Source organism: Oreochromis niloticus, linkage group LG16 (assembly GCF_001858045.2).
Source record: "Oreochromis niloticus isolate F11D_XX linkage group LG16, O_niloticus_UMD_NMBU, whole genome shotgun sequence".
Lineage (NCBI taxonomy): Eukaryota > Metazoa > Chordata > Actinopteri > Cichliformes > Cichlidae > Oreochromis > Oreochromis niloticus.
This window is the reverse complement of record NC_031987.2, coordinates 19,594,767-19,615,779: the sequence shown is the minus strand read 5'-3', so window position 1 is coordinate 19,615,779 and position 21,013 is coordinate 19,594,767. Positions and strand designations below refer to the sequence as shown.

The 21,013-nt window shown below is 39.6% G+C and overlaps 1 long non-coding RNA gene across 1 annotated transcript; it reads left to right on the top strand.

Annotated features, from left to right (window-relative positions):
* Nucleotides 1–9,290: 9,290 nt before the first annotated feature.
* On the top strand, nucleotides 9,291–10,035 carry LOC112844177 (uncharacterized). The gene is made up of 3 exons (XR_003216839.1): nucleotides 9,291–9,418; nucleotides 9,516–9,833; nucleotides 9,914–10,035. It is a non-coding gene; the product is annotated as an uncharacterized LOC112844177 (long non-coding RNA).
* The last annotated feature ends 10,978 nt before the right edge of the window (nucleotides 10,036–21,013 follow it).

The window sequence follows — 21,013 nt, the reverse complement described above, 5'->3', positions numbered from 1 at the left end:
GCATATGCAACTGTTTAAATTCACTTTCAAAGACAATTTTCTCATTTTTTGGCTATTCAAAATGTGTTATACACCTCACCCATAATTCATACCTCTAATTTGATAAATATTAAAATACAGCAACAAATATTGATTATTTTCACCTAAATAATCATTACTGTCATAAAATTCTCAAAGTGAAAAAATAGAAAAAGAGGATTTTTGTGTTTATTCTAGTCACTGTAAGATAATGTTCACTAATCCTGTCTTATCCCCAAAGGTTGATTCTGTTTATCTTGACGTAGCTTTTTCACTGAAACTAGCCCACTGAATGAACAATGGGCTGTGAGGTCAGTTCCTTGATCATTAATTTACAAATTGTAATGACCATTGATCAACAATCATTGATCAAAGATCATTGATCACTGGCCATGAGTAGCATTCACAGCGAGTTGGAGAACAGCTGCAATCACAGCACTGTAAGATGGTGAAAGATGTACCTTTAGGCCCCCTCCTCGATTCAGAGCTGGTCTTTCACTTTTCAGGTAAATGGCCTCCTTCACTTGATCAAGGAACTAACCTCACAGCCCATTGTTGATTCGGTGGTCTAGTTTCAGTCACTGCACAAATGTACTGTGTATAAGGCTGGGGAAACCTGCAGTCAGCTGAGACTGAAGAAGTCACTTGGATGAGTGACGAAATGTTTCTCCCACTGAAAACGCTACGTCCAGATGAGCAGAATCAACTTTTGGGATTTACTTACCTGGATGAGCATCCATCAAGACTATCCTGTCTTATGTCTGAATCACCTGGAGAGTTCTAAGATTTCATTATCAGTCACTTCTTTTAATTTGCAGGAAAAATTTGATGAAACTAAATCAGGATGCAGTCCAGATTCCTCCTCAGTCAGGAGAAGAGGTCAGAAGATTGTTGCCATCTTTAACACTGTCACATGTCTCTGCCTTTGTACACTCCACACTGATTTTTATTTTTACTTTGTCTTTATAGACATCTCTCCCTCAGCCACAGGGTGGCAGCACTGATTGTAAAAACAACAGGCAGAGGAGTCGGTATATGGAGAGACTGAATTCAATCTATGATCACTTCTGAAATGAAAAACCTTCCAGTTCCTGACAGACATGAACAGTGTCAGAGCAGAAACTGCAAGGGAACGCCATCCGAGGGAGGACACCCGGGCTACAAGAGCCTCTTCAGCTCAGACAAATGACTCTGCCTGTGAGCACAGCAGTTCCAACCATCCATCACCATACAAGGAGCTTTTATATCTCAAGGATCTTTGCTTTAATAACTTTGAGAGCACTTAGTTTGACAGAAGTTTTTTCTTCATCTGTGAGTATAAGACCAGGTTCACCAACCTATGTACTGTCAACCTATTGATTGACTATAAGAAAGCCTATGACTCACACACGGATCCTGGAATGCCTAAAACTATACAAGAACCACAGGACCCCAAGAACCTTCATCAGGAATTCAATGGGGATGTGGCGAACAATGCTTGAGGCCAACTTGAAGCCAAGTGAGTGGTCAAGGAATTTACCAAGGAGATGCACTGATCTACACAGGTCTGAACCCCCTTAGCCAGATCATCAACAAGACTGGCTAGGGATACCAACTACACAATCAAGCAATCATCAGCCACCACACCTATATCGATGACATCAAGCCGTATGCCAAGAGAGAACGAGACATAGACTCACTGATCCATACCACTAGGATATACAGCAATGACACTGTGATGTCATACGGACTGGAGAAGTGTAGTGAGGTGGTAACAAAGAGAGGGAAAGCAGTCAGAACTGAGCGAACTGCACTACCAGAAGGCAACAATGCAGACATCAAGCACAGCTACAAGTCCATCCATACCATGCATGGAGGGTTTCACCATATCCTGAGATTGTACACTAAGCAGAATGAAGGAGAGTGAGTGTCAGTGTCATTATTGCTTTACTCTGCAGAGAAATTATGATAAGGACACTGAATCAGGATCAGTTTCTCCCTCAGTCAAGAGAAGATATCAGAAGAAGGCTGACAAGATGGCGGCGCGCACGGACGCAGCGGCCCGGAGCTCCTACCTTTTCGCACTTTTGGTGGTATTGGGTATTATCTCACACAGTATAGAGTTACTTCAATACAACAGAGACGATCTACTACAACTAAGCCGTGGAGATCTTCAATTAACATCCGAGTATCTCATCCCCCCGGAGATCGTTAAGCAACCTACGGGGCTACCTGCAACAGCAAACCGTAGGAGGAGACGTTGCGAGCGGAGGCAGAAGAGAGGCAGGCGGGGAGGTTTGCGGGCACGGCTAAGGACTAGTCCGTTTAAACCACCACTCCCGACCATATTCCTCTCCAATGCCCGTTCAATCCGTTACAAACTGGATGAAATACGATTGCAGATCGCCACTCGACAGACTTTTAATAACTGTTCGTGCATGATCTTCACCGAAACCTGGCTGGACAGCGCCATTCCCGATGCGGCTATTGATCTAACAGGCCGCACCGCCTATCGAGCCGATAGATCTGCGGACTCGGGTAAGAAGATCGGTGGAGGGCTGTGCATCTACATTAACAACTTTTGGTGCACGAACGTCACGGTATTGGAAAAACTGTGCAGTACAGAGGTGGAATTGTTGGTGTTAAAGTGCCGTCCATTCTATCTCCCTCGGGAATTTTCTGCCGTTTACATCTGTGCTGTTTATATTCCACCAGATGCTAATGCTAAGCTAGCGCTAGCACAGTTGAGCTGCAGCATCAATAACAGCCTGGTAGCACATCCGGACAGCGTTTTTATTGCGGCTGGGGATTTTAACCATGCGGACCTGAAATCTGTACTTCACAATTTCCACCGAAATGTGAAGTGTGCTACCAGAGGAGATAGAACGTTAGACCAGGTGTACACCAACATGGCGAATGCATACAGAGCCCAGGTTTATCCCCACCTGGGTCTGTCAGACCATCTCTCCCTTCTGCTATACCCAATATACACACAAAAGATCAAGAGTATTGGGATTACAATTAAAACCGTGAGAACATGGCCGCAGGATGCTACTCCGATGCTTCAGGATTGTTTCCATTGCACAGACTGGGATGTATTCAAGGTGAAGGACACCGACAATCGTACTGCACTGGACAGTTACACCTCCACTGTCTTGGACTACATCTGTTTCTGTGTGGATAATGTAACAACCTGGAAACGACTCCGTGTGTTCCCTAATAATCCACCCTGGATGACACACGGTGTCCAACAACTTATTCGAACGAGGAACAACGCTTTCAAATCTGGAGACCAGGAGGCATACAGTGCTGCCAGGGCCAACCTGAGAAAAGGCATTAAGACCGCCAAACAACAGCACAGGAGGCGTATCGAGGCCAGGTTTGAGAACAACACAAACCCAAGGCAGGTTTGGGAGGGCATCAGGGCTATCACGGACTACAAAAGGAGAACACCAGCATCCTCAGCCGATAGTCCTACTCTGGCTGAGGATTTAAATTTCTTTTATGCCCGTTTTGATAGGGAGAACACCGACCCTGTCCTGTCCCCTCCCCCCTCAACTGACCCTGCTCCAGTCCTGAGCACTCACGAGCTGAGGCGTGTGTTCCGGAGCATTAACACCAGGAAGGCGGCCGGGCCAGATGGAGTATTGGGCCGGGTGTTAAAAGACTGCGCTGCGGACCTGGCAGACGTCTTCATCTCTATATATAACACTTCGTTGTCCTGTTCACTGGTACCATCCTGTTTTAAAGCAGCAACCATTGTTCCCATCCCAAAGCAGTTAAATGTCTCATGTCTGAATGATTTCAGACCTGTGGCACTCACTCCCATTCCCGCTAAGTGTCTGGAGAGACTGGTTATTAAACATATTAGAGCTGCTTGTCCACCACCTCTGGACTCGCACCAGTTTGCATATAGGAAGAATCGGTCAACCGAGGATGCGATCGCCATAGTGCTGCACACATTATTGGAGCACTTGGAAAACAGGAACACCTATGCACGGCTCCTCTTTGTAGATTACAGCTCGGCTTTTAATACCATCCGGCCATACAGACTCCGTCCCAGACTTCATCAACTGGGTCTTAACTCCTCTCTGTGCAACTGGATTACAGACTTCCTTACTAACCGTAGACAGAGTGTCAGAGTGGGTAAGAACACCTCTTCCACCCTTGTGGTCAACACCGGTGCCCCTCAGGGGTGTGTCCTGAGCCCTCTGTTATACACTCTCTTTACTTATGACTGCATTTCCTCCTGTGCGTCCAATCTCATAGTTAAGTTTGCCGATGACACTACAGTGCTCGGACTTATATCTGACAATGATGAGACAAATTACAGGACAGAGGTGCAACAACTAGAGTCATGGTGCCACGACAATAACTTGGTCTTAAATGCCAAAAAGACCAAGGAGATCACTGTGGACTTCCGGAGGAAGGGTCACAGCAACCATCTGCCTCTCTTTATTGGCGGTGGGGAGGTGGAGAGGGTGAGCAGTTTTAAATTCTTGGGGGTAACTGTGACCGAGGACCTGTCTTGGGGCAACCATACTACTTTAGCTGTACGGAAGGCCCAACAGCGCCTCTACTACCTGAGGAGACTGCGGAGTGCACACATTCCCAGACCTCTGAAGCTGAACTTTTATAATTGTGCCATTAGCAGCGTTCTGATGTATGGATTGCTAGTGTGGTTCCCCAGCTGCACTAAGGCCGATCAGCAAGCACTACAGCGGGTGGTGGAAGAGGCTGGCAGAATTATTGGAACAACCCTGCCAGAGATTAGTAATATCTTCCGCACTCGCTGTCTGAGGAGGGTGCACAGTATCCTGCGGGACCAAAATCATCCTGCGCGCCACCTTTTCCACCTGCTGCCCTCAGGGAGAAGGTACAGGTCCATACAGGCCAGAACATCCAGATTGGCCAACAGCCTGTATCCACAGGCTGTGAGGCTTCTGAACTCTTTGCCCCCTCTCTCTCACGGACAATAACCATATCTAACTTCTAAATATTACTTGTCATGTTGTATGTTGTTGCTGGGGACTGTTTTATTGCACTGGAGTTATATTTACACTTATTATTATTTTTTATTCACGGGTGTACGGAAGCTCCAAACGCAATTTCATTGTTTTCTGACAATGACAATAAATATTTGAATTGAATTGAATTGAATTGAATTGAATTGAAGATCGTCATCATCTTTAATACTCTCAAATTTGTCTACCTTATTCTCTATCTCAGAGTCAGTGCCAAATTTTATTTTAGCCTTTTGTCTTTATAGGCAGCGCTCTCACAACCACAAGGAGGTGCTCACTGTAAAAATAACAAGCAGAGCAGTCAGTATATTGAGAGGCTGGATTTAATCTGTGGTCACTTTTGAACTGAAAAGCCTTCAAGTTACACAAAGACTTGGATGTTTTTCAGGGAAGTAGGAGGACAACAGGGCTACAATATCCTCTTCAACTCAGAAACACATCTCTGGCCATGAATACAGCATTTCCAACCACTCCCATCCAATCTGTGTGTTCACAAGGAGCACCCAGTTAGGAGAAAGTTTGCATCAAAGGAAGAAGGAAGAGAACTAAACTAAATAAACTGCAGGTCTGCATCAAAGTCCAGTGTCAGATAAATGAGGATTATTCGAAACTGTGAATCTGGTTTCGGTAGAGTCCAAGTATTAAAATGTGAGCAGGGAATGGGCATAGTGGATGTCTATAGGGTGTCAAGTATATTTATTTATACAGGACTTCAAGCTCCCTAAACCATTTTCCTACAATAAGCCCTCAGGAAATTCAGAACTTCACCAAGGCAGGTCACTCTCTGAGTGCTGTACAACAGTGTTGTAATTTTTATATATTAATTTTGTTTTCTTTGTTGTTTTTAAGCATTTTTAAAGAAGTTTCACTGCAGAAAAAATAAAGTGCAAAGTGCAGACTTTTGCTTTTTAATATACTTGCAATAATTTTGAGAATAATTATTTGTATTTTATATAGTTCATTAATGTGGATGTAGTACATATTTGTTTAGTAAGGTTTCTCTAAATATTTAATAATAAATAGCAAATGAACAAAAGTTTTTTATGTTAATGTACATTTTTGGAGTTTAGTTATTCTGTTTTGACATTTTGTATTTTTATATTTATTTTTTTCTTTAGATCTTAGATATTTTTATAGACGAGTACAAAGTTGTGTCATTGTCATGAAGACACTTGGTGATGTTTACTTGCAGCATATCCAATAACAAAAAATATAAAACAATTATCTCTTGGATTTTAAATATTTCCTTTTGCTAGAATCACTACAGATGAACAGTGGTCGAGTGTTTGTCCAACAGCATTCACACTACCCCTCTAAATGCACTTGAAATGAGAGGAGTAAGGACACAGAATTAATTTGACAGCAATCTGCTATCTTCTGACATCTAGTGGTGAGATTACAGCTACACACTGTACCTTAAATCAACCTCCCAATTTTAAAGTGACTTTTTAAGACTGACATATTATATTATTTATATTTTGAAATATTATATGATTAAACTTTATGAAACCTCAAATTTATTTTTATTTCATTAACTAAACATAAATCAAGAATTACCCACAAAGCTAATTGTTTTTAGTGGAGGCCTTTATACATGTACGTTACTAATAGAAGTGGCCTACAGTCCTTCATCACTTCTAATTTTATGCAGAAACCATTTCATCAAAGTATTTTCTATACATACTCCCACCGACAATTGGATTGCTTCTTGAAAAGGTACGTGTTACTCAGTGGGAGATTGGGAAGACATTTCATTTAAACCTTTTGTTTTAACAAATTTCTGCTCACTGAGTAACAATGTTGTTCATTTTTTCAGTAAATCTTTCTAAATCTAAGCACCTTTTGCTACTTTACATTTTGATAATATGATTGAACTTGAGCCCCACTTACAGTGGTATGCAAAAGTTTGGGCACCCTTGATAATTTTCATGATTTTCCTTCATAAATCATTGGTTGTTTGGATCAGCAATTTCATTTAAATATATCATATAGCAGACGAACAGATATGATATTTGAGAAGTGAAATGAAGTTTATAGGATTTACAGATTAACCCTCTGAGGTCCAAAATATAATCGACCATTTCTGACTCCTTTTGATTTTACATTTGTATTTCACCTTCAAAATGTTTCATTTTATTTTTTCCCCCTTGCCTTGCTTGGTATCAGGTTTTCTACTTGGTGACAGTGTTTACATTGCAAATGTGCCTTTGTGACATTCATTTGTGACCTCACTGACACACAGAACAAAACAACGACTACACAACAGACTAACTACACAAGATACACTCCATGCTAAACGCCACAAAACTCCCATATCTAAAAACTCTCTCTCTCTCGCTCGCTCTGTCTCGTTGCCGTTACCGTCACTCCCAAAACTTTCCCCTCTTCCTAAACAACCAAATCCCACATGTTGACGTGAGGTGGAGGTGGATTGTTTTCTTTCTTTACTGTTTTCGTGCTGTCCTTAGGAAATGCTTTAAAAAACAAACAAAACGTGAGAACAGTATTTAGAAAAAAGCATGGCTTACACACACACACACACACACACACACACACACATATACATATATATATATATATATATATATATATATATATATACATATATGTATTTTATCAGAACTCTGGATTTACTGGCCTGTAATTAAAATGTAAAAACTTTGAAGTCCGAACTTTCAACACGGGCTGAAATAGAGACTCAGCGTGGCTGCACCTTGTTGCTATGCTTAAATCAGTCATGTGATTTGGAGGTGCAGCGTGTCTGTGGACCCCAGAGGGTTAATAACACTCACCTTCCTTCCTTTTTTCCAGAGTGTAACATCCAACCACCTGTGTGAAATCTGAAATTCCCATGGTGTTGTTCAAAATGTGCTCTGGCTCAATCATAAGCATTGGTTGGTACTGAAAACAAGAAAAGAGCCAGTCCGCTATGGGCTGAACCATTTGTTAATGGTGGAGGGGGAGAACACTATGCAATAAATTCAGTTTTAGCATTTCTATACACTGTTAACTGTAACTACGCTCAAAGTGTTAATGCTATTTTATTTAAAAAAACAACAACACTGTCATATGCAAAACTGGGGTGGCACTTGGAGTGGCAAGAGATGATTTTAGGGTGGCACTTGCCACCCCATGCCACCCTTCTAGATCCACCCCTGCCTGACACTCGCATGGAGGAGACGCACCCCAGTTGCTGGTGCTGCAAAGCCGCCTGGAAAGCCATTTCCCGGCGGCTCACTATAGCCCCGTGGCAGGCGGGGACGATTCTAGGATCAGAGCTTTGAGGGTGCTGAGCACCCAGAGAGCTGGCCAGCCAGGCAAGATAAACTTTACTCGTCACGATGAGACTTCTTCCCTGTCTCTGTCAGTCCCTGCATCCTTAAATGTCTCCAGTTGTCCCGAGTTCTCTCTGATTGTCTCCTTGGTGCATTTAAACCCCTGTTCCTCCCTGTCCTCGTCATCTGTTGTCTTCCTCTCCATTATCAGTCATCAGAGTTTTACCATCTCTGTGCAAGTCTGCAATTTTTGGGGGTGCTTGTAAATATAAGAAACTAACAAGAGTTTGAGGTACAGTGTTAAAAAATACAAGTAAAATAAAATAAAATAAAATAAAATAAAAATCCCAATAAATAAAATGTATGATGAACTGCAGATAAAATGGGTAAATTGAACTTTCATTTTATTTCTAAAATATTCAAACTTGAGAAATTCTTAAATTATAAAATAAATGTATTAATTTAGTGAGCACCCCAAACTATTTGTATTTTTAAAAGAATGAATCAGCTAAGGAAGACACTGAAAAGAAGAAATGCCAGTAGTAAGGTGGAGGTGACTGATATAATATCTAACTTTGGGAAATCTTGGCTCCATGCATTTTGCTTTCAAAAATCTAACTTTCTGAAATTTCACAACTGTGTGAAGTACACAGTTTTTACTGCAGTGAACCAATCAGTCCAACTTTACAATGTAAAAGCACACCACAGTATTTAGGTGTCATTTTCAGAGGTGGTGATGTAGTGTTGCAGTTCAAAGTTGCCTCTCTACACAAGTGAGTCACACGAGTGATTAAAGTATAGGAGACAATTATTTGTCTTATAATTATATATTCCCACTTCACTTTCTATGTTTGAACAATGACTTGTTTTGAATCTGAAATATTCTATATATTACTTTCATGTAAAAAATTTTCTCAAAAAAGATCAATCACATACATTTGTGTTGAGTTTCAACTGCAACAAACCACTTCCTCTTTTTTTACAGCTCCTCCTCAGATACACATAAAGCTGACAGTAAAGTTCAGATCTGTTTCCCTCTCTGTCTTACACTCATCATGTTCAAGCTAAATCGAGTGGCCCTACTCTTCATTCGGCTATTAGTGATGTGGCATGTCTTTGCAGGTAAAGAGCACATTTGTGTGGGTTTTTTAATTTTCTTTTTAATAGATTAAATGCAGATATAATTTTACATTGACTGATTGTCTCCTTTAAACTTTAGAAATTGCTAAAGACGACCACAGAGCTTTGCTAGTGTCCACAGGAGATTCGGTGATGCTGACTTGCAAAATATCCAAGACAAATGCAACACTGATCACCTGGACCAACAACAGATCTGTTTTTCAATATTCCATTGTGCTGAATCGCACCTATTCAAATTTCTCATTTCATAGACTGAAAATAAATCATGAGTTCCCTACAGAGCTAATTATTTTTAGTGCTCAACCTGAAGATGAAGGACTTTATACATGTACCATAACAGACAAAAGTGGCCTATACAGCATTACATGGAATTTAACTGTGTCTGAGAACCGAGAAGGTAGGTAGGAAAAAAAACACCGCCAATCACTTCAATTACCAATTTAAATGAATTCACTGCTGTTTTTTTGTTTTATACAGAATCCACTTCATCAAAGTATCTTCTACACATTCTCCCACCTGCAGTTGGATTGTTATTATGTGGCATCACATTAGCTGTCTTCCTCTGCAGGTAAGAAAAATCTTCCTGATGAATGCATGAACGTAGCTCTTTTCTGTTTGGCTGTAGAATCGTTGTCAGCATTTGTAAGACTGATTCAACCATGAAGCTCAAAGACCATTTTTTATTGTGTCTGCCCGAATTAAAAAAATCACTTTACAAACAAATGATAAATTATTGTTTTTATGTTGACCATGCAGTTTAGTTTATCTTTATGACCAGGTTTTGAAACGTTTGGAGGCTGCACCAAATAAGAAAAAGACTAAATAATAATATCACTATATTAGGAGCCACAGGCTGAATGTTCATACCAGAAGAAGAATGCAGCTGAAAAATCTCTCATCGCTTCCAGCTCTGCCAGTAAACATGGTAAACTGTGATGGAGCAAAATACTGAAACTGCATCCATCAACAGTGAGTGTGTTAGATAAAAAAAAAAAGCATAAAATAAATGTGTCTGGATGTACGTAGTTTCTTTTATTACTCACCAACTTATCATTTCATGTGGTGATACTTTATTGTTTTTCCTTCAAATTTATTCAAGGGTAGAAGAACACCAGAATTATCAAGTTTGAGCTGAAATAGTTTTTATTTTTTAAGTTTAAATTTTTTTTTATTTCTGTAAGAACTGTAAACTTCTAAATTTAAAGGTTTGAATCACCCTCTGTGCTTTTTGTTGGCCTATTTTTGTATACATTGAGAGAGAGAAAAGGAAATGAAAGTCGTGAAGAAGTGGTAAAAGTGGTTAAAGTGCTCAGACTTAATCATTGACTCTGGGGACATTTTCTTTGTGGTAAACCTTCTTCAACATGCATGTTTCCATTCTCTCCCTTTTCGGTGCTTTTTTGTTTTTGTTTTAAACAGGTCCTTTAACAAGATGGGAGGCCACAGATGATAGGCCACCTCAGGGCACACAGGCACCACAGGTGGCAGCTTTTAACCAATTTGTCTAATTTGACTATAAAACAAACAAATTTCCACTGTGTGACATATGCACATTAGCAGGCTTCCATATATGGCTCCAATACTATTCTAAAAACGTACAAAGCCAGGGCAATGCACAAGAATCATACGTTGTGGGTCACAGCAGAAATCCAAGTTGGTTGTGCATGACACAAAAAGCTGACTCTCAAGCTGATTATCCAGGCAGTTACTGAATTGTGCAGAAGGAAACCCGAATCAAAGATAGTAGGCAAATCAAAAAGACAAAGCAAAAGGTTGCTAAATGCAAAGCAGCAGCACTTCAGAAAACATCACCTGGAGAAGCAGTAGCAGGCCTGCTAGAAAGCTGTCAGCCGTCCAGTCAGGGCTATGCTTCCTTTAATGGATTGTAAAATTAGCATTTACAGTAAAAACAGAATTATGACAGATGTAATGCTAAGATGGCAATAAAATCAATGACCTACTGATCAAATATTGTCACCTAAATCGCAAACAAAGCACGTTCTCATCCCAAAGTGTAACATTTTACTCTAGGTGACTGTTAGAGTGAATTGTTAAATGTTGTCATTTTTATGCTTACCATCCATCTCTACATTGTTTAACTGTGTGAGGAAAGGAATTCTTTCTGTCCTCCCCTCCCCAGATTCTGGGTTCTGGTTCTGGGTGGGGGGCTGTAGTCTTTCATTACAGACACATCCTTGTGAAGGTCTTTTTGATGTAAGCTTGTGTGTGTGTGAGGAGGTCTCACACACACACGCACACACTGTTGGGATTTAGAGATTCTTTTATTGCTACGATATAACCTGCCTTATGATAAATGCATTAAGAACATGTTTTACAGTATTATTTTATCAGTAATATTCCTTACAGGGTTCATATTGCATTGAATATGTTTGTCATCACATTGACCTTTCTATTCACAGGTTGAGTTCATTCTATACACAATGCATAACTGTGCTTGTTTAGAGTTGATGTTCCATCCAAGAGGGTTTTAAGCTTCACTGGTGAGAGTGTCCAGGTGATACATGTTGAGGGAAGATGAGAACATAGCAGGTTAATTGCATGCATGCTTACAATACACATATTAATCTAGTAGCAGGCCTGAGCGAAGGCCCAAATGTCTTCTGCTTCTTTTTGAGACTTGCTGCAATTCAGTCTACTTAGTGATTGATGACGAGGGTCCATTATTAGCTCTCAGAGACCCTGAAGCTTGAAGTTTATTACCTTAAAAGGCAAGTGTTATAGAAAAGAGAAGTTACATGTCTGTTTATAGTTATTAAGATGTACGAGATGTGCTCATGTCTGTAAACAATGTATTTTTGACCTGTATTGACGTGTATGTGTGGGCGTTAATTTTCTATGCTATAAAACCAGCATTCAATGTATTTTTGTCAGAGGAAGACATATGCTGATGTTTCCTCTCTGGTGTTAATAAACTCATCGTTTGATTGCACTTGTCTGGTGCCTCCGTCGTTTGTTGTTCTGGTCTCCAGTTGATCGATCTCGCTTCAACACACACACACACATTCTTACTTACATACAGAAGTTCACACATATACATACAATGCCTTGTCTTAGAACTAGAGCTGGGCGATATAAGATTTTTTCATATCACGATATGTTTTTTTCATTTCAGGCGATAACGATATATATCACGATATAAGCCAAATAACTATATTTGTAAGATTTAAATGTGCCGTTGCTCACAAGTAAAATGTGAAATAATCTGCAGCTTGTTTTAATTAAAATATTTATTTCCCATAATAAGTTCAACAGGGTAGATGTACTTAAGGAACATGAGAATTCAGTTTCAGATAAAGGCAAATATTGTAAACTACACAAAAGGCAGCCGCTAAAGCGTTTAAGTTTCAAAATAGAACAAACAAAACAGACCACTAAATTGTCAATTCCACTTAGAAACAAAATTTTAATTCTAAAAATAAATCTTAGTTCGTTTTACAGAAGAACAGACAAAATTGACTAACTTTTGTCAATATCAAATAAACTGAGAACTAAAAGGAAATTCTCAGGCTACGTCCACACGTACACGGGTATTTTTGAAAACGGAGATTTTCCGTTTTCGTTTTAAAAAATAATCCCGTCCACACGTAAACGCAGAAATGAAGGAAAACGCTGCTAGGAACATGCCAAAGCAACAGGTGGCGATATATTCCTAACCGTGTAGAAATGTTGGCCAATCAGAAGTCTAGAAGCCTCGGTAGGAAATAGTAAACAAAGATGGGGCATAGAAACAGAACCGAGTCGTATGTGTGGAGGGACAGTAACTGTGTGTGTATATGTAAGCATTTAAACACTGCAGAGAGTACAATTAACAGTAACAGTATTGTAGAAATTCATTTCACCGAAACAATAACGTGGCGCACAGTGTGACGTCAAAAAAGGCGCACACCTTTGACGCTGCGTTTTCTCCGTTTTTCTTGTCCACACGTAAATGCAAAAACGGAGTTTTCGAAAATATCCACCCTGGCAGGCGTTTTTAGAAATCTCCGTTTTCAGTGACTGAAAACGCCGTTTACGTGTGGACGAAAGGTGCAAACACATAGAAAAATCTGCATTTTCAAAAATACCCGGGTACGTGTGGACGTAGCATCAATCTCTCCTTGTTGTATAGCTTAGCTTTTCAAACAGTTTTAACAGTTACTTTAGTCTGACAAAAGCCGAATGACGAATTAGCGCTTTCAGTCAGAGATTGAGCATGCACCGCTTTATTGTATTTCCAGACTTGCTTTCGGCACAATTTACAGTGCGCGCTACTCTGTTTTTTGTCAGACTTGAAATAGCCGAAATACCTTCACACTACGGAACTTCTGTGGCCCTTCCGTTCGACAATCTCTCCAGCATTGGAACCATCATCTGTTTTTTCTTCGGTAACCTTCGCTCACGCTCTCGGTTGATTTTTCTCTAGTCGGCAAACTCATTTCCTTCATTACCTGGGCGGCCCGGCTGCAAAAACAAATACACATGTGCGCCTTGGCGCTTGTGCTGTACGTAACAAGTCATGTGACTTGACGCTGCGGCTGTGATTGGTTCGGCTCTGCGCTACTTAATTTGGATTGGCTGTTCTTTTTTTTTTTTAAGAGGACAAGAGAGATGAGGTCTATCGCAATAGTTTAATTTTTCTATCGAGACAAAGTTATTTCGCAATACATATCATTATCGTTTTATCGCCCAGCTCTACTTAGAACCATGTGGGCGTTGCTTTGCTGTGTTTTGTGTGCACTGTCACTCAATAAAAGGCAGCGAGAGGAGGCCGGATTTGGGGTCATTTTCGTGGTGGACACAGACGAGGCCTCCCTTGCGCAAGTAATCGATCGATCGCTAACTGTCTTGTTTTCTTTCATGATGAATAAGTCTCTAAAACCAGCGGGGCTTGTGGAAACACAGACCCAACAGTGACAAATCGTCAACATATTACGTTTTCGGCCACCCAACACGTTCCTAAATGACGAAATTGGAAAAATTAGGAAATGACAACCGTTTAGACTCAATCTACACATGTTCATTCATTTCCTTAAAAACGCTTGGGAAAACACTATTTCATGTCATTAAACTGCTGGGTAAGGTTAGGAATAAGGTTATGGTTAGGGTTAGGGAGAAGGTTTGATTTAGGGCTGGAATACGTGGCTGGAACGTCTATTACCGCAGGAGCGTCATTCCACTGGACTTCATCCATAGCCCAGCGCGTAGCATTAGAACGCGGAAGGTCACCTTTCGCGTTCCTCAGGAACGCCGTGGGACGTGACAAAACGTCGGGATGTTACGCCTCGGGAGTGAGAACGGTCTCAACAAAGAGGCCAATAGGAGGCCTTTGCAGCTACAACCTATAAACACACCTGTTTACTACCAAGTAAAATAATTTAACGTACGGCACACACACACACACACACACACACACAAACAAAACTTACCAGCAATAAATGGAAAGTTTTTGGGGAAATAATTCACTTGATCTCTACAAAAACATGAGTAGTACAAATCAACAAAAATGTAGCCAATTCAGAATAAGAAGTCGCTTGACTGAAGGCCCAGATACGGCAACAGGTGAGTGAGGGATGCTCAGATGAAGGCTACTATTTATAGTAGCACCTATCATGTGATTGGCTATAGATGTCCTCTGGTGGCCACATTTTAAAAAAATAGCAATAAAAAACAAAACAAAACAAAAAAACCCAGCAGAAATATACTCCGTAAATCCAGTGCATCATCACTCATCAAATTTCAAAATTGACTGATTTAATATTGCAGAGAAAAAACAATTTTACTATTCCATCATTCACAAACATATATTCATATGAAACAAAAGTAAAGCTCTGTGTTATTGTTTTTTATTAGATGCTGGACCAGGACCCCAAACCAGCACCTGCATGATATCAGGACCTTGAGTTTTGTCCAGTATCATGTTCAGCTGGGAGGAAAGGTTAGAGGAACTTTATTATTACTCAGTTTTGTATTACTCACAAAGTGTGTAAATTCATATCTTCTCTTGCCTACCATGTTGCTTGGAATTTACCTTGTTTTACCCCCTTATCTTCTAGTGTGCTGACAAGAAGACAGTCCAGATAAAAGATGAATAAGAAACAAGGTACAGACTGGAAGGAGCCTTTAAAGTGAAAGGTCACATTGTTTTCTGTTTAATTCTTGTGCTGGAAAAGAGAATGTTACACATTTCTTGGAAACCATATGTAGACTTAGTTTACCTTTCTATCTGCATGTGTAAAATTTTGTGTAAAAACTTGTGACCCAGCGTATTGAATTTTGTTCTGGTTTGATGTTTGATTTCTTCATGGTTATCTTTATTAGTGTGTAGGTTTCGTTCTCAGTGTTTCCAGTTCTTAGGTTTTCTTCTATGCCTCCTTTGTTTAATGCCTAGTTATCCCTGTCTGTGTGCTCTCTCTGTGCTCTGTTTCGTGTCCCTGAGTTTGTGTTGGCAAGTTAAGTCTGTGGACTTCCTGTTTTACTTTGAAGGTCTCGTGTCATCTAAGTGTATTCTGTTTTACTTCCTTGTATTATCTTGCCCAATTAGTTCCAGCTGTGTTGCCACCTGTTCCTCCTCTAGATTAAATGCAGATATAATTTTATACTGAATGATTATCTCCGTTAAGCTTTAGACATTTTTGGAGGAGACCACAGAACTATCCAGATTTTCTATTGAAATATATTTATTATTTCTTTCAATCTTACATGTTACTTAAAGATGACCACAGACCTATGTTGATGTCCACAGGAGACTCAGTGACGCTGACTTGCAACATATCTGAGAAAAATGCAACACTGATCACCTGGACCAACAACAGATCTGTTTTTCAATATTCCATTGTGCTGAATCGCACCTATTCAAATTTCTCATTTCATAGACTGAAAATAAATCATGAGTTTCCTACAAAGCTAATTATTTTTAGTGCTGAACCTGAAGATGAAGGACTTTATACATGTAGCATAACAGACAGACGTGGCATAAACAGCATTACATGGAATTTAACTGTGTCTGAGAGTCCCAAAGGTAGGTAGAGAAAAAAGGCAGATGAATCACTTCTAGTAAAGATCAAACAAGCCATTTAAATTAACTCTCTGTTGATTTTATACAGAATCCACTGCATCACAATATTTTCTATACATACTCCCACCTGCAATCGGATTCCTTCTTTGTTGCATCACAGCAGCTGTCTTCCTTTACAGGTGAGTAAAACCTTTATAACTTCATAATGAAGCATGAATGTAGCTTCTGTTTGGCTGTAGAATCGTTGTCACCACTTGTAAGACTGATTTGACCATAAATCTCAAACACCATTTTTTATTATGTTTGACGGCATTTAAAGAGTCACTGTGACTCACACTAGCTGTCTTCCTCTATAGGTGAGTAAAAGCTTCACATAACTTCACAATGAATGGATGAATTTGGAATTTTTGTAGAATTAATGCTGAATTCACTGTATAATACCGAAGTATAGCGACAATAATGGAATCTTTATCTTTCCTTTTAAATCAAGGATTGGTACACAACTCACCACTAAAGTCCATCTGAGAGAGGACAAGGATAACTATAATATTATAGTATTTTATATATACAGAGGAGAGGAGAGACAGAGGCAGGTATAAAGCACATTATAGTAGAAAATCACATAGGTGGGACCACAGCAATACAGGAAGTGAAATATCAAAGTTGAGAGCCAGTGATGACTACAAAATAAAAGAGGAACAGAAAAAAATAAAATAAAATGCAAAACAATGATTGAAAATCTACAGTAATATACTGACTGCTGATCGATTTCAATTTGACATGTGGACTCAAGGAGCTCAAGGTCAAACAATAAACCTGGTAATAAGTCACCAGTAGCTCTGAAGAAAATCTTTAAATAACTCAATTTGAAGAAAAAACTCAAAAAAATAACTCCAGATATTCATCTAGCTTCAAAATATGTTGAGAATGGATCAGTATGGGAAGGCACAGATGTAACTGTCCGGCTGAAGCAATGCAAACGGTGATGAAAAATTAATCACAGAATATTCCAAAATTCAACCCTAATACTGCAATGTCCACAATAATAACAATACTTAAAGAACTGACATTAATTAGTAACGGGACTCAAACACACAATAATTATATTGCATATGCAACTGTTTAAATTCACTTTCAAAGACAATTTTCTCATTTTTTGGCTATTCAAAATGTGTTATACACCTCACCCATAATTCATACCTCTAATTTGATAAATATTAAAATACAGCAACAAATATTGATTATTTTCACTATAAATAATCATTACTGTCATAAAATTCTCAAAGTGAAAAAATAGAAAAAGAGGATTTTTGTGATTATTCTAGTCACTGTAAGATAATGTTCACTAATCCTGTCTTATCCCCAAAGGTTGATTCTGTTTATCTTGATGTAGCTTTTTCACTGAAACTAGCCCACTGAATGAACAATGGGCTGTGAGGTCAGTTCCTTGATCATTAATATACAAATTGTAATGACCATTGATCAACAATCACTGATCAAAGACCATTGATCATTGATCAAAGACCATTGATCACTGGCCATGAGTAGCATTCACAGCGAGTTGGAGAACAGCTGCAATCACAGCACTGTAAGATGGTGAAAGATGTACCTTTAGGCCCCCTCCTCGATTCAGAGCTGGTCTTTCACTTTTCAGGTAAATGGCTTCCTTGACTTGATCAAGGAACTAACCTCACAGCCCATTGTTGATTCGGTGGTCTAGTTTCAGTCACTGCACAAATGTACTGTTTATAAGGCTGGGGAAACCTGCAGTCAGCTGAGACTGAAGAAGTCACTTGGATGAGTGACGAAATGTTTCTCCCACTGAAAACACTACATCCAGATGAGCAGAATCAACTTTTGGGATTTACTTACCTGGATGAGCATGCATCAAGACTATTCTGTCTTATGTCTGAATCAGCTGGAGAGTACTAAGATTTCATTATCAGTCACTTCTTTTAATTTGCAGAAAAAATGTGATGAAACTAAATCAGGATTCTGTCCGGGATCAGATTCCTCCTCAGTCAGGAGAAGAGAAGAAACTGTTGCCATCTTTAACACTGTCACATGTCTCTGCCTTTGTGCACTCTACACTGATTTTTATTTTTCCTTTGTCTTTATAGACATCTCTCCCTCAGCCACAGGGTGGCAGCACTGATTGTAAAAACAACAGGCAGAGGAGTCGGTATATGGAGAGACTGAATTCAATCTATGATCACTTCTCAACTGAAAAACCTTCCAGTTCCTGACAGACATGAACAGTGTCAGAGCAGAAACTGCAAGTGAACTCCATCCGAGGGAGGACACCCGGGCTATAATACCCTCAGCTTCAGCTCAGACAAATGACTGCCTGTGAGCACAGCAGTTACAACCATCCATCACCATACAAGGAGCTTTTATATCTCAAGGATCTTTGCTTTAATAACTTTGAGAGCACTTAGTTTGACAGAAGTTTTTTCTTCATCTGTGAGTATAAGACCAGGTTCACCAACCTATGTACTGTCAACCTATTGATTGACTATAAGAAAGCCTATGACTCACACATGGATCCTGGAATGCCTAAAACTATACAAGAACCACAGGACCCCAAGAACCTTCATCAGGAATTCAATGGGGATGTGGCGAACAATGCTTGAGGCCAACTTGAAGCCAAGTGCGTGGTCAAGGGATTTAAATGGTAAATGGCCTGTATTTATATAGCGCCTTACTAGTCCCTAAGGACCCCAAAGCGCTTTACATATCCAGTCATCCACCCATTCACACACACATTCACACACTGGTGATGGCAAGCTACGTTGTAGCCACAGCCACCCTGGGGCGCACTGACAGAGGCGAGGATTGGATTGGATTTACCAAGGAGATGCACTGTCCCCACTGCTGTTCTGCATAGACCTGAACCCCCTTAGCCAGATCATTAACAAGACCGGCTAGGGATACCAACTACACAATCAAGCAATCATCAGCCACCTCCTCTACATGAATGACATCAAGCTGTATGCCAAGAGTGAACGAGACATAGACTCACTGATCCATACCACTAGGATATACAGCGATGACACTGTGATGTCATGCGAACTGAAGAAGTGTAGTGAGGTGGTAACAAAGAGAGGGAAAGCAGTCAGAACTGAGCGAACTGCACTAGTAGAAGACAACAATGCAGACATCAAGCATAGCTACAAGTCCATCCATACCATGCATGGAGGGTTTCACCATAGCCTGAGATTGTACACTAAGCAGAATGAAGAAGACTAATGAGTGTCAGTGTCATTATTGCTTTACTCTGCAGAGAAATTATAAGGACACTGAATCAGGATCAGTTTCTCCCTCAGTCAAGACAAGAGGTCAGAAGATCGTCATCATCTTTGATACTCTCAAATTTGTCTACTTTATTCTCTATCTCAGAGTCAGCGCCAAATTTTATTTTAGCCTTTTGTCTTTATAGGCAGCGCTCTCTCAACCACGAGGAGTTGCTCACTGTAAAAATAACAAGCAGAGCAGTCAGTATATTGAGAGGCTGGATTTAATCTATGGTCACTTCTGAACTGAAAAGCCTTCAAGTTACACAAAGACATGGATGTTTTTCAGGGAAGTAGGAGGACAACAGGGCTACAATATCCTCTTCAACTCAGAAACACATCTCTGGCCATGAATACAGCATTTCCAACCACTCCCATCCAATCTGTGTGTTCACAAGGAGCACCCAGTTAGGAGAAAGTTTGCATCAAAGGAAGAAGGAAGAGAACTAAACTAAATAAACTGCAGGTCTACACCAAAGTTCAGTGTCAGATAAATGAGGATTATTCGAAACTGTGAATCTGGTTTCGGTAGAGTCCAAGTATTAAAATGTGAGCAGGGAATGGGCATAGTGGATGTCTATAGGGTGTCAAGTATATTTATTTATAGAGGACTTCAAGCTCCCTAAACCATTTTCCTACAATAAGCCCTCAGGAAATTCAGAACTCCACCAAGGCAGGTCACTCTCTGAGTGTTGTACAACAGTGTTGTAATTTTTATATATTAATTTTGTTTTCTTTGTTGTTTTTAAGCATTTTTAAAGAAGTTTCACTGCAGAAAAAATAAAGTGCAAAGTGCAGACTTTTGCTTTTTAATATACTTGCAATACTTTTCAGTATAATTATTTGTATTTTATATAGTTCATTAATGTGGATGTAGTACATATTTGTTTAGTAAGGTTTCTCTAAATATTTAATTATAAATAGCAAATGAACAAAAGTTTTTTATGTTAAAGTACATTTTTGGAGTTTAGTTATTCTGTTTTGACATTTTGTATTTTTATATTTATTTTTTTCTTTAGATCTTAGATATTTTTATAGACGAGTACAGAGTTGTGTCATTGTCAAGAAGACACTTGGTGATGTTTACTTGCAGCATATCCAATAACAAAAAAGATAAAACAATAATCTCTTGGATTTTAAATATTTCCTTTTGCTTGAATCACTACAGATGAACAGTGGTCGAGTATTTGTCCAACAGCATTCACACTACCCCTTTAAATGCACTTGAAATGAGAGGAGTAAGGACACAGAATTAATTTGACAGCAATC